Below are 10,635 nucleotides of genomic sequence, written 5' to 3'. Positions count from 1 at the left end.
CAGACAACACGAAAGTAATACATGCCAACTCTCGTTGCACACATATCATACCAATCAAAATCCGCAATTAAGACAGAAATCTCATGGACACCAACAAAGCTCAGACCCTATATCTCTATAGCGGTAGTGTAAGCAGAGAGGTTTAATAACAAGTCATCTATCGTGATTACACAGGGTGATAAAAATAGTTCAAGTCTACCACAAATTATGTTTCATTCACATAATCCTATGTTTACATGGCATAGTTCTAAATTCAATCATCCACTCTCGCTTCAGAAAGAATTAACAAACAACTCAGAAGTTAGCTACGCTCCTAAGAAGAATAAGCACGGCTCATGCAAAGAAATCAACGTACGTCACAAAATCAAGTAATTAATAATCGATACTAGATTACATCGATAAATCCATTAGAATCCCATGAAGGCGGTTAGTTCATAATCGAACTAATCGACATCATGGGTTCTAATGAAAACATGATAAATAAACTACGAGAATTAAACGGAATAAAAATGCTTGAATTAATAATAATAAGGATCACACGTTACAGATTTGATGTTCACGATCTTGCTCGAAACTGTCACTTCCTCGCAAAGAACGATCCAATACAACTGATAATGTGCTTGAATGATTAAAACTTAACTACGATATTGTTCTTCCTAAAAACTACTTGGAGGCTAGGGTTTTACACATGAGAATTTAAAATAAATTGACCAAGTCAACCGGGCCTCGACCGCTGCGAAAATCCGCTAAAAAGCTGTACAAAATCGGCCCGGGGAAGTTCTGCTGGGCGCGGCCGCGCTAACTTAGCGCAGGCGCGCTAGATGCAGCAGTCTGTAGCGCGGGCGCGCTACAGGTTAGCGCGGGCGCGCTAGTGTCTGTGATGGCACTCCCGTTTCTTCGTTTCTTGCTCGTTCTCGCGTGCATGTCCTTCCTCGCTTCTAGTACCACTTCCGTAGGTGATCACGGTTGCATTTAGCATATGCAACAAGCCCTTTAAACCCCTAGATAGCTCTAGTGGACGAGTGTGTTCTCGTGAGGGTTTGTAGAAGATGTACCCACAAAATCCCAAGTCGCGGTGAATCCACAATTCTCTATTCTTGCAATTAATGCACCAAAACCAACCTAAAATGATAGAAAATCACTTCATCACCTCAACTCGTGACCTGCACAGAAAAACAATAAAAACACATCAAAAGACACTAAACACTTAAGTACAATCAACCAATTTAAGTGGAAATGAAGGCCTATAAGTGTGTATAAATACCACTTATCACACCCCCAAACTTAAACTGATGCTTGTCCTCAAGCGTCAACGACACTATACAATAATACAATGCAATGCATGAATGCAACTACGTGATGAATGAGTGAACTATGAAGTAATTGCCTTGCAAATTTTTAATACCTCAGATTGTGCTAATGTTCTCGAATTTCATCTCTCTCGCTACCAAGTCAATTACTCTTCTATTTACAAGTGTGGAGTGCCAGTGTGTGCAAGCATGCTCTTTTATTGAGACAAGACAAAAACTACTACTCCCATAGAATCCCAATCAAGAATCGTAAAAGTTTAAAACTAACACCCCGTCACTCAAGTCCAACTAAAAGCCAAGGTCCCAAAGAATGTCCACACCCTTCTATTTTATTCACTATTTTTTTTTTTCTTTTTATTGGTGTTTAATTGCTTGGTCTAAGGTCAGAGCGCTTCGCAGTGTAAATGCGTTACGAACACCATAAGACTTCACACACCAATTATTCACTTTATTCTAGTGGTTTATTTAACCGTGCAATGGCTGAGATCCCTAAAGATTTATGCACTAGTACCCATGTAGCGAGCGTTGGGTCAACAATCCCAAACCACGAAGGGCTTTAGGTTGTTAGGCACAAAGTCCCCTCAGACTTAATTACTCGAGTACTAATGAGCTCAACCTAGTTAATTCTACCACTTATTTTTTTAGTGAATTTATTACTACTATATTTTTTTTTCTTTTTTTTTTTTTTAAGAAAGGCATATCTACTCCTCAGTTCCCCCAAACTTAAGATTTACAGACCTAAGCTGAAGGGTGTTCAATTCAATCCTAGAATTCATGGAATTTCGTCTAAGTCCTATCTCAAGAACATATGTGAATTACAATTTCCAACACAAGCAATTTCCAAGTACTAACCTAGCATTGCAATTGAAACTACTAATCAAGAACTACGCACATAACTCCTCATAGGCAATTAACTTGGCTTAACTTCATAATTCATGCAAATGCTCGTGATACTAACTATGACAATTACCACTAAAAAAAATTGAGAAAAATAAGAAAGAAAACGTGAGAAATAATCAAAGCAAAATAAAATAAACGTGAACTACATGATCTAACTACACATGCAAATAATAATAAAAAAAAACTATCTAATAATATGCTCTTCCTTAGATTACCACCCCCAAACTTAAAATTTTCAATGTCCCCATTGAAAGTGATAAAAAGGCTAGAGCGCCCACATACCTACTCGGAGTCCGAGTCCTCCCCCTCCTCTGCTGGAGGTGAATCAGGTGGAGGATACTGCATCCCTGCTCCGAATACTGGCCACTGAACTGTGACCCCCTGTGCCTGGAAAGCACTACCTAGAGCCTGTGTCAAGTCATAAGCAAACCTCTGGTGGATGTCGTGCATGGTGTCCATCCGTCTAGCTAGGCGGCGATAATGAGCATCTCCCATTGGTTCGGAGCTCCTCTCCGTCTGTGAAGTACCAGCTCCAGAAGCTCTAGGCTGCTCCCTCCTCACAAACTCTGGACGTCCCCCTGGCATCTCATCATATAAGTACCCGAGGCCTCGAGGGTGGGGAATTCCTCCATCCCACTCTGTCATCCGACTGATCGCCGAATGATCAATAGGTGTCCCTGGCAACTGTAATTGCTCGTTGGATGGCCAACGAACACCGCTCGTTCGACAGAGCTTCGTCACAATTGTGCCATATGGAATGGCACCAGTGGTTCCTCCCTTCAAGAACCTCAGAATCCCCTGATGAATAACATGTCCCAGATCAATATACTTGCCCGAGACAATCCCAAAGAGCAGAATAGCTCTCTCCACTGTCACCTCATGCCCATGTGAAGATGGCATGATGTTAGCACAGATGAAGGCGTTCCACGCCTTCGCATACCGGTTCAACGCGGCTGCTGGAAACGAAACATGTGCCGGCAAAGGAGGTGCAGTCATCTTCCAATGTGTGTCCGGTACACACATGTCATACACCAACCGCTCAAAATCAATTGGATCGTCATCAAAACGGCGTTTGGCACGCCCAATCCTCTCAACCACCCAATCTTCTTCATTACGGCGCTTGGCACGCCCCCCAATAACTCTACGGATCGCCTCCGCACTATAATCAACACGGATTCCCCGTACCACAGTGAATCCATCTCGATTCTCCTTGGCATTAGCATAAAACTCTCGAATAATAGCCAAGGGAACCGCCTCCGGAGCCTCGCAAAAAGATTCCCAACCCCTCTCTTGAACCATGTTCAAAAGCTCACCATCCTCCGCCGTGGGTAAGAATCCCCTCTCCTTAACTAACGACTTATTCATAAGCCGTTGAAACTCGGTTCGCGCACCATCCGAGGTGAACTCAACCTCACCCATCGAAGAAGAATCGCTAGATGTAGGGGCTTGTGAGCTAGTTCCTTGTGATCTACGGGCTCGTTTGGGTGCCATTGGTAAGGATTTAGAGTTGCAAGAGGTTTATGTGTAATGGGTTTGAAAGATTGGATGAAGGTTGTGTGTATGGATGTGTATATATATTTAGGGTTTAGAGAATTATAATGGGATTTGGATGTGGGTTTTGTGTTTATATAAGGATTGTAGAGTTGAGTTAGGGTTTTATGGGATGTATTTCGGGCTAGGCATGCAAAATTAGGATTGTGGGCTTTTAAAAACGAAAAAAGAAAATTTTTGGGTGAAAATTCGGCTGACTCGGCAGTCAGTAGCGCGGCCGCGCTAAGTATAGCGCGGGCGCGCCGTGAAACTTAGCGCGGGCGCGCTGACACTAGCGCGGGCGCGCTAGTGTCTGACCCTGAAGGCTGAATTTTTCGATTTTTTGTGTTTTTGAGGTTTACAATGGTACAATGTGGTTCCAATGCGTGGGTTGCCTCCCACGAAGCGCTTGTTTAACGTCGTTAGCTCGACGTGAAGTCCAGACTTAATCCGATTCCGATTGAAGAATCGTGGTTTGTACCTCACGATTCACATTTCCGCCAAAGTAAGGCTTCAACCTTTGACCATTAACCTTAATTGATTCATCCGGTGATCTTGCATAGATTTCTACTGCACCGTGGGAAAATACCGTCTTGACTGTAAATGGCCCTGACCAGCGTGATTTGAGTTTCCCTGGAAACAGCTTCAACCGAGAGTTATACAATAGCACCAATTGACCAACCACAAACGATTTTTGTATCAGCCGCTGATCATGCAATCTTTTCACCTTTTCTTTGTAGAGTTTGTTATTTTCATAAGCACGGAGACGAAACTCCTCTAACTCATTGAGTTGCATCATTCGTTTCGCTCCAGCTAATTGTAAGTCGAAGTTCAACTTCTTTAAGGCCCAATAAGCTTTATGTTCCAACTCAACTGGTAGGTGACAAGCCTTGCCAAACACTAACTGAAATGGAGAAGTACCCAACGGTGTTTTATAAGCTGTTCGATAAGCCCAAGCAGCCTCATCTAATCGTAAGGACCAGTCCTTTCTAGAAGGGTTAACCACCTTCTCTAATATGCGTTTGATCTCTCTGTTAGACACCTCAGCTTGACCATTTGTTTGAGGATGATAAGCAGTAGCAACCCGGTGATTTATATTATACCTCGTCATTAAGGTTGTAAATTTCCGATTGCAGAAATGAGAGCCTTCATCACTGATAATGACTCTAGGGACTCCGAAACGGGTAAAGATTTGTTTTTGTAGAAATTGCAAGACCACCTTAGCATCATTTGTAGGTAAGGCTTTCACCTCCACCCATTTAGACACGTAATCAACTGCTAATAGAATATACTGGTTGTTGCAAGAAGAAACGAACGGTCCCATAAAGTCAATACCCCAAACATCAAATATTTCAACTTCCAAAAGCATTTTAAGAGGCATTTCATTCCTCCTAGAAATATTACCTGTACGTTGACATCGATCGCAACCCAACACAAATTGATGAGCATCTTTAAACAGAGTTGGCCAGTAAAAACCTGCTTGAAGCACCCTCTTTGCTGTCTTCTCTCCGCTATAATGGCCCCCATAACCAGTGGAATGGCACTCGCGCAAAACTCCCTCAACTTCATTAATAGGAATACACCGTCTGAGAATCTGATCGACTCCTTGTTTAAACAGAAAGGGTTCATCCCAAATATACCATTTCACATCGTGAAGGAATTTCTTGCGTTGAGCATAAGAGAATTCTGGAGGAATGACCTTACTCACTAGATAATTCACAATGTCAGCAAACCATGGCTCCTCTACCTCAACTCCAAACAACTGTTCGTCTGGGAAGAATTCATTGATTAGAGTATTGTGGGTCGTTTGTTTGCTGTGATCTTCTAGTCTGGATAAATGATCCGCTACCTGATTTTCTGTGCCCTTTCGATCTTTAATTTCCACATCAAATTCTTGGAGCAATAAAACCCAGTGAATTAGTCTTGGTTTAGAATCCTTCTTTGAGATGAGATATCGAATGGCTGCATGATCAGTATATACCACTACCTTTGTTCCAAGAAGGTAAGACCTGAACTTCTCAAAGCTAAAGACAATAGCTAGAAGTTCTTTTTCAGTAGTAGTGTAGTTCAATTGTGCATCATTTAATGTTTTGCTGGCATAGTAGATAACATGAAACACATTGCTTGTTCGCTGGCCCAGTACAGCTCCCACAGCATAATCACTGGCATCACACATTAATTCGAATGGTTTACTCCAATCAGGTGCAGTGATGATAGAAACCTGCATGACCAAGGAAGCTTCGGACGCCCTTGACTGAAAGTGGTGGAGGAAGATTTTTAATTGTTTCCACCTTCGCTTTATCGACTTCTAGTCCCTTGGCAGATACTTTATGCCCCAATATGATTCCTTCTTGCACCATGAAATGACATTTTTCCCAATTGAGAATCAGATTAGTTTCCACACAGCGCTTAAGAACCATTCTAAGATTCGTGAGGCATTCGTCATAAGATGTTCCAAATACAGAAAAATCGTCCATGAATACCTCCACATTGATGCCGATCATCTCTGAGAATATTGCCATCATGCACCTTTGAAAAGTGGCTGGTGCACCACATAAACCAAAAGGTACTCTTCGGAATGCGAAAGTACCATAAGGGCATGTAAAGGTTGTCTTTTCTTGATCTTCCGGGGAAATAGCAATTTGATTATAGCCAGAATACCCATCTAACAGACAATAGAACTCATGGCCAGCCAACCTGTCAAGCATCTGATCAATAAAAGGCAGAGGGAAGTGATCTTTTCTTGTAGCTTTATTCAGCTTCCTGTAGTCCATGCAAATCCTCCAACCTGTGACAGTTCTAGTTGAGATGAGTTCCCCTTTTTCGTTGGCTACTACTGTCATTCCTCCTTTCTTAGGCACGCATTGTACTGGACTCACCCATGAGCTATCTGAAATTGGATATATGATACCTGCATCAAGCCATTTAAGAATCTCTTTCTTTACAACCTCCTTCATGATAGGATTTAGCCTTCTTTGTTGTTCCACTGAAGGTTTGCTTCCTTCTTCAATGAGAATTTTGTGTTGACAAAAGGAGGGACTGATGCCCTTTATATCAGCTATGGTCCAACCAATCGCTGTTTTGAATTCCCTTAGCACCCTCAAAAGTTTTTCCTCTTCCTCCCCTGACAAGTTAGATGCAACAATAACAGGAAGAGTAGAACCTTCACCAAGAAAAGCATACCTTAAGTGATCCGGTAGTGGTTTAAGTTCAAGTTTAGGTGCTTCGATTACTGATGGTTGTAGTGGTTTATGATCTTCTTTTTGTTCCTCCAAGCCAAGAGATTCGACAGGTGGTTCAAAATTCCTTCTCCAAGGTGATGAGTTAAGGTGATGGATTTCTTCCAATTCTTCTTCACTGCCCCATTCCTCATCATTTGTAAGGATTACTTCTAATGCATCATCCTGTAAAACCCGCTTGCTATTAGCTTCTGCTGTAGTATCAAGTACATCCATACTAAAACAAGATTCCTCATCAGTTGGTAACTTCATTGCATTGAACACGTTGAACGTGACCGTCTGATCTTGTATTCTCATTGTAAGTTCCCCTTTTTGGACATCGATCAATGTTTGCCCGGTAGCTAAGAAGGGTCCGCCCAAGATGATAGGAATCCTTTTGTCTTCTTCAAAGTCAAGAATCACGAAGTCGGCTGGAAAGATTAATTGATCAACCTTGACTAGCACATCTTCAATTATACCCCTCGGATATGTGATCGAGCGATCAGCCAGCTGTAAAGACATGTTTGTCGGCTTGAGCTCTGGCAGGCCAAGTTGTGTGAAGATAGATAGAGGCATCAGATTGATGCTAGCTTCCAAGTCGCACAGACACTTATCGAAAGAGAACTTCCCAATAGTGCAAGGGATAGTAAAGCTTCCCGGGTCTTTCAGCTTAGGTGGTAATTTCTGTTGAAGCACAGCACTACATTCCTCCGTTAAAGCCACTGTCTCTAACTCCTCGAGTTTTAGCTTTTTTGAGAGAATACCCTTCATAAACTTGGCATAACTAGGCATTTGCTCGAGTGCTTCAGCAAACGGGATGTTGATGTGAAGCTTTTTGAACACTTCAAGGAATTTACCAAATTGCTTATCCAGCTGCTGTTTTTTTAACCTCCTAGGAAATGGAGGTGGTGGATATACTGATTTTGACATTGGAGCAGCTGCAGGGATAGCCTTATCCTTTTCAACAATAGGGTTGGTGCCAATTGTATTTGAAGGAACTTCTGTTGGAATTTCTTGCGGTTCATCACCCTGATCTTGTACTAATGTTGAGGTAGGCCCTGCTGTAGTTTTTCCAGATCTCAGCGTAATGGATTGGACTTGCTCTTTAGGGTCCCTCTTACCTGGTACCTCTGTATCACTAGGGAGATTCCCCTGTGGTCTGCTTAGTAAAGCGTTAGCTAACTGACCGACTTGTGTCTCCAAGGCTTTTAAAGTTACTGCTTGACTCTTGTACATGAGCCTTAGCTCTTCCATGTCAGACCTTTCGTTAGCTGATTGCCCATGATTCTGAAATCCCGGGGGGGTGTGATATGGCTGTTTAGATGCATACTGTTGTGAATTCCCAGCCTGACTGTACTGTTTAGGTCCCTGTTGAAATATTTGTTGAGGTTGGTTATACCCCTGGTTATTACTCCAGCTAAAATTAGGATGATTTCGGTTGTTAGGGTGATAAGTAGCTGGAGCAGGCTGTTGACCTCTCTGAAAGTTGCTCACGAATTGTGCTGATTCACTAGAAATGGCACACTGATCAGTAGCATGAGTACCAGCACATAATTCGCAAATAATGATTGGCTGTTGAATTCCTTGGTGAGCCAGAGAGTCGACTTTCATCGTGAGAGCTTTAAGTTGAGCTGCTATAGCTGTAGACGTGTCAAGATCAAGAATTCCGGCTACTTTCCCTTGAGTAAGTCTTTGAGTAGGGTTCTGATATTCATTAGCCGCCATCATTTCAATAAGATCATAAGCTTCTTCATAACTCTTAGCCCATAGCGCACCTCCAGAAGCAGCATCAAGCATAGGTCTGGATTGAGGTCCAAGACCATTGTAGAAACTGTTTATTTGCATCCAATCCGGCATACCATGGTGGGGACACTTTCTTAGCATCTCTTTATACCTCTCCCAGGCTTCACAGAATGTTTCTCCTGATTGTTGAGAGAATTGAGATAGAGCATTTCGTAGTGCAGCAGTCTTTGCCATGGGGAAGAATTTAGTGAGAAATTTCTGAGCTAGATCTTCCCATGTAGTAATCGAACCAGAAGGCAAAGAATGTAACCATCCCTTGGCCTTATCCTTCAGTGAAAATGGGAAAAGTCTTAACTTCACAGCTTCATCAGAGACGTCATTGAATTTGAAAGTGTCACAGATCTCTATAAAATTCCGTATATGCATATTAGGGTCTTCAGTAGGAGAACCCCCATACTGTACCGAGTTCTGCACCATTTGAATAGTTCCTGGTTTGATTTCAAAGGCTTTGGCTGCGATTGCAGGCCTGACAATGCTTGATTGGATATCATCGATCTTTGGCATAGAGAAGTCCTTCAGTGCCTTACTGTCTGGTTGTGCTTCAGGTTCTGTCATTGTTTCAGAATCAGAAGAAGAAGATGAAGATGAATCAATTGCTTTTCTTTTACGGGTTTGAGAACGTGTTTGCATAAACGCGATCCAAGTACCTGAAATAAAGAAAAGAAGAAAAGTGAGAAGAAAATAGAATCCTAGTCAGTGAATTTTAATGCACACTGATGACAAGTACATAAACTAATTAATTAACACCGAGTCCCCGGCAGCGGCGCCAAAAACTTGTTCGGTGAAATCTACACTACACGCAAGCGCACGTGATCACAAGTAATATATTAAGTTCGATCCCACAGAGACTGGTGAATTAAGAATACGCACCTATGCAACAATGTATGATCAATTATCACTGCTAAGACAATTAACAAGGATTGGTTTCTTTTATACTAATAATTAAAATTGCTAATCAAATTCAGAATAGGAAAACACATGGGATTCTAACTTCATTATCGAATTCATCTAGAATTGAAATTACTGATTAACATGCGACTGTTGATCCTAATCAGACAACACGAAAGTAATACATGCCAACTCTCGTTGCACACATATCATACCAATCAAAATCCGCAATTAAGACAGAAATCTCATGGACACCAACAAAGCTCAGACCCTATATCTCTATAGCGGTAGTGTAAGCAGAGAGGTTTAATAACAAGTCATCTATCGTGATTACACAGGGTGATAAAAATAGTTCAAGTCTACCACAAATTATGTTTCATTCACATAATCCTATGTTTACATGGCATAGTTCTAAATTCAATCATCCACTCTCGCTTCAGAAAGAATTAACAAACAACTCAGAAGTTAGCTACGCTCCTAAGAAGAATAAGCACGGCTCATGCAAAGAAATCAACGTACGTCACAAAATCAAGTAATTAATATTCGATACTAGATTACATCGATAAATCCATTAGAATCCCATGAAGGCGGTTAGTTCATAATCGAACTAATCGACATCATGGGTTCTAATGAAAACATGATAAATAAACTACGAGAATTAAACGGAATAAAAATGCTTGAATTAATAATAATAAGGATCACACGTTACAGATTTGATGTTCACGATCTTGCTCGAAACTGTCACTTCCTCGCAAAGAACGATCCAATACAACTGATAATGTGCTTGAATGATTAAAACTTAACTACGATATTGTTCTTCCTAAAAACTACTTGGAGGCTAGGGTTTTACACATGAGAATTTAAAATAAATTGACCAAGTCAACCGGGCCTCGACCGCTGCGAAAATCCGCTAAAAAGCTGTACAAAATCGGCCCGGGGAAGTTCTGCTGGGCGCGGCCGCGCTAACTTAGCGCAGGCGCGCTAGA

General features: G+C 41.7%; 1 non-coding gene across 1 annotated transcript; it reads left to right on the top strand.

The window, feature by feature from the left end:
* Nucleotides 1-8,813: 8,813 nt before the first annotated feature.
* On the top strand, nucleotides 8,814-8,920 carry LOC135150957 (small nucleolar RNA R71). The gene has a single exon (XR_010289417.1). It is a non-coding gene; the product is annotated as a small nucleolar RNA R71 (small nucleolar RNA).
* The last annotated feature ends 1,715 nt before the right edge of the window (nucleotides 8,921-10,635 follow it).

This window comes from Daucus carota, chromosome 2, assembly GCF_001625215.2.
Source record: "Daucus carota subsp. sativus chromosome 2, DH1 v3.0, whole genome shotgun sequence".
Taxonomy (NCBI): Eukaryota; Viridiplantae; Streptophyta; class Magnoliopsida; order Apiales; family Apiaceae; genus Daucus; species Daucus carota.
The sequence above is the reverse complement of the archived record's forward strand: the minus strand, read 5'-3'. Positions and strand labels throughout refer to the sequence as shown.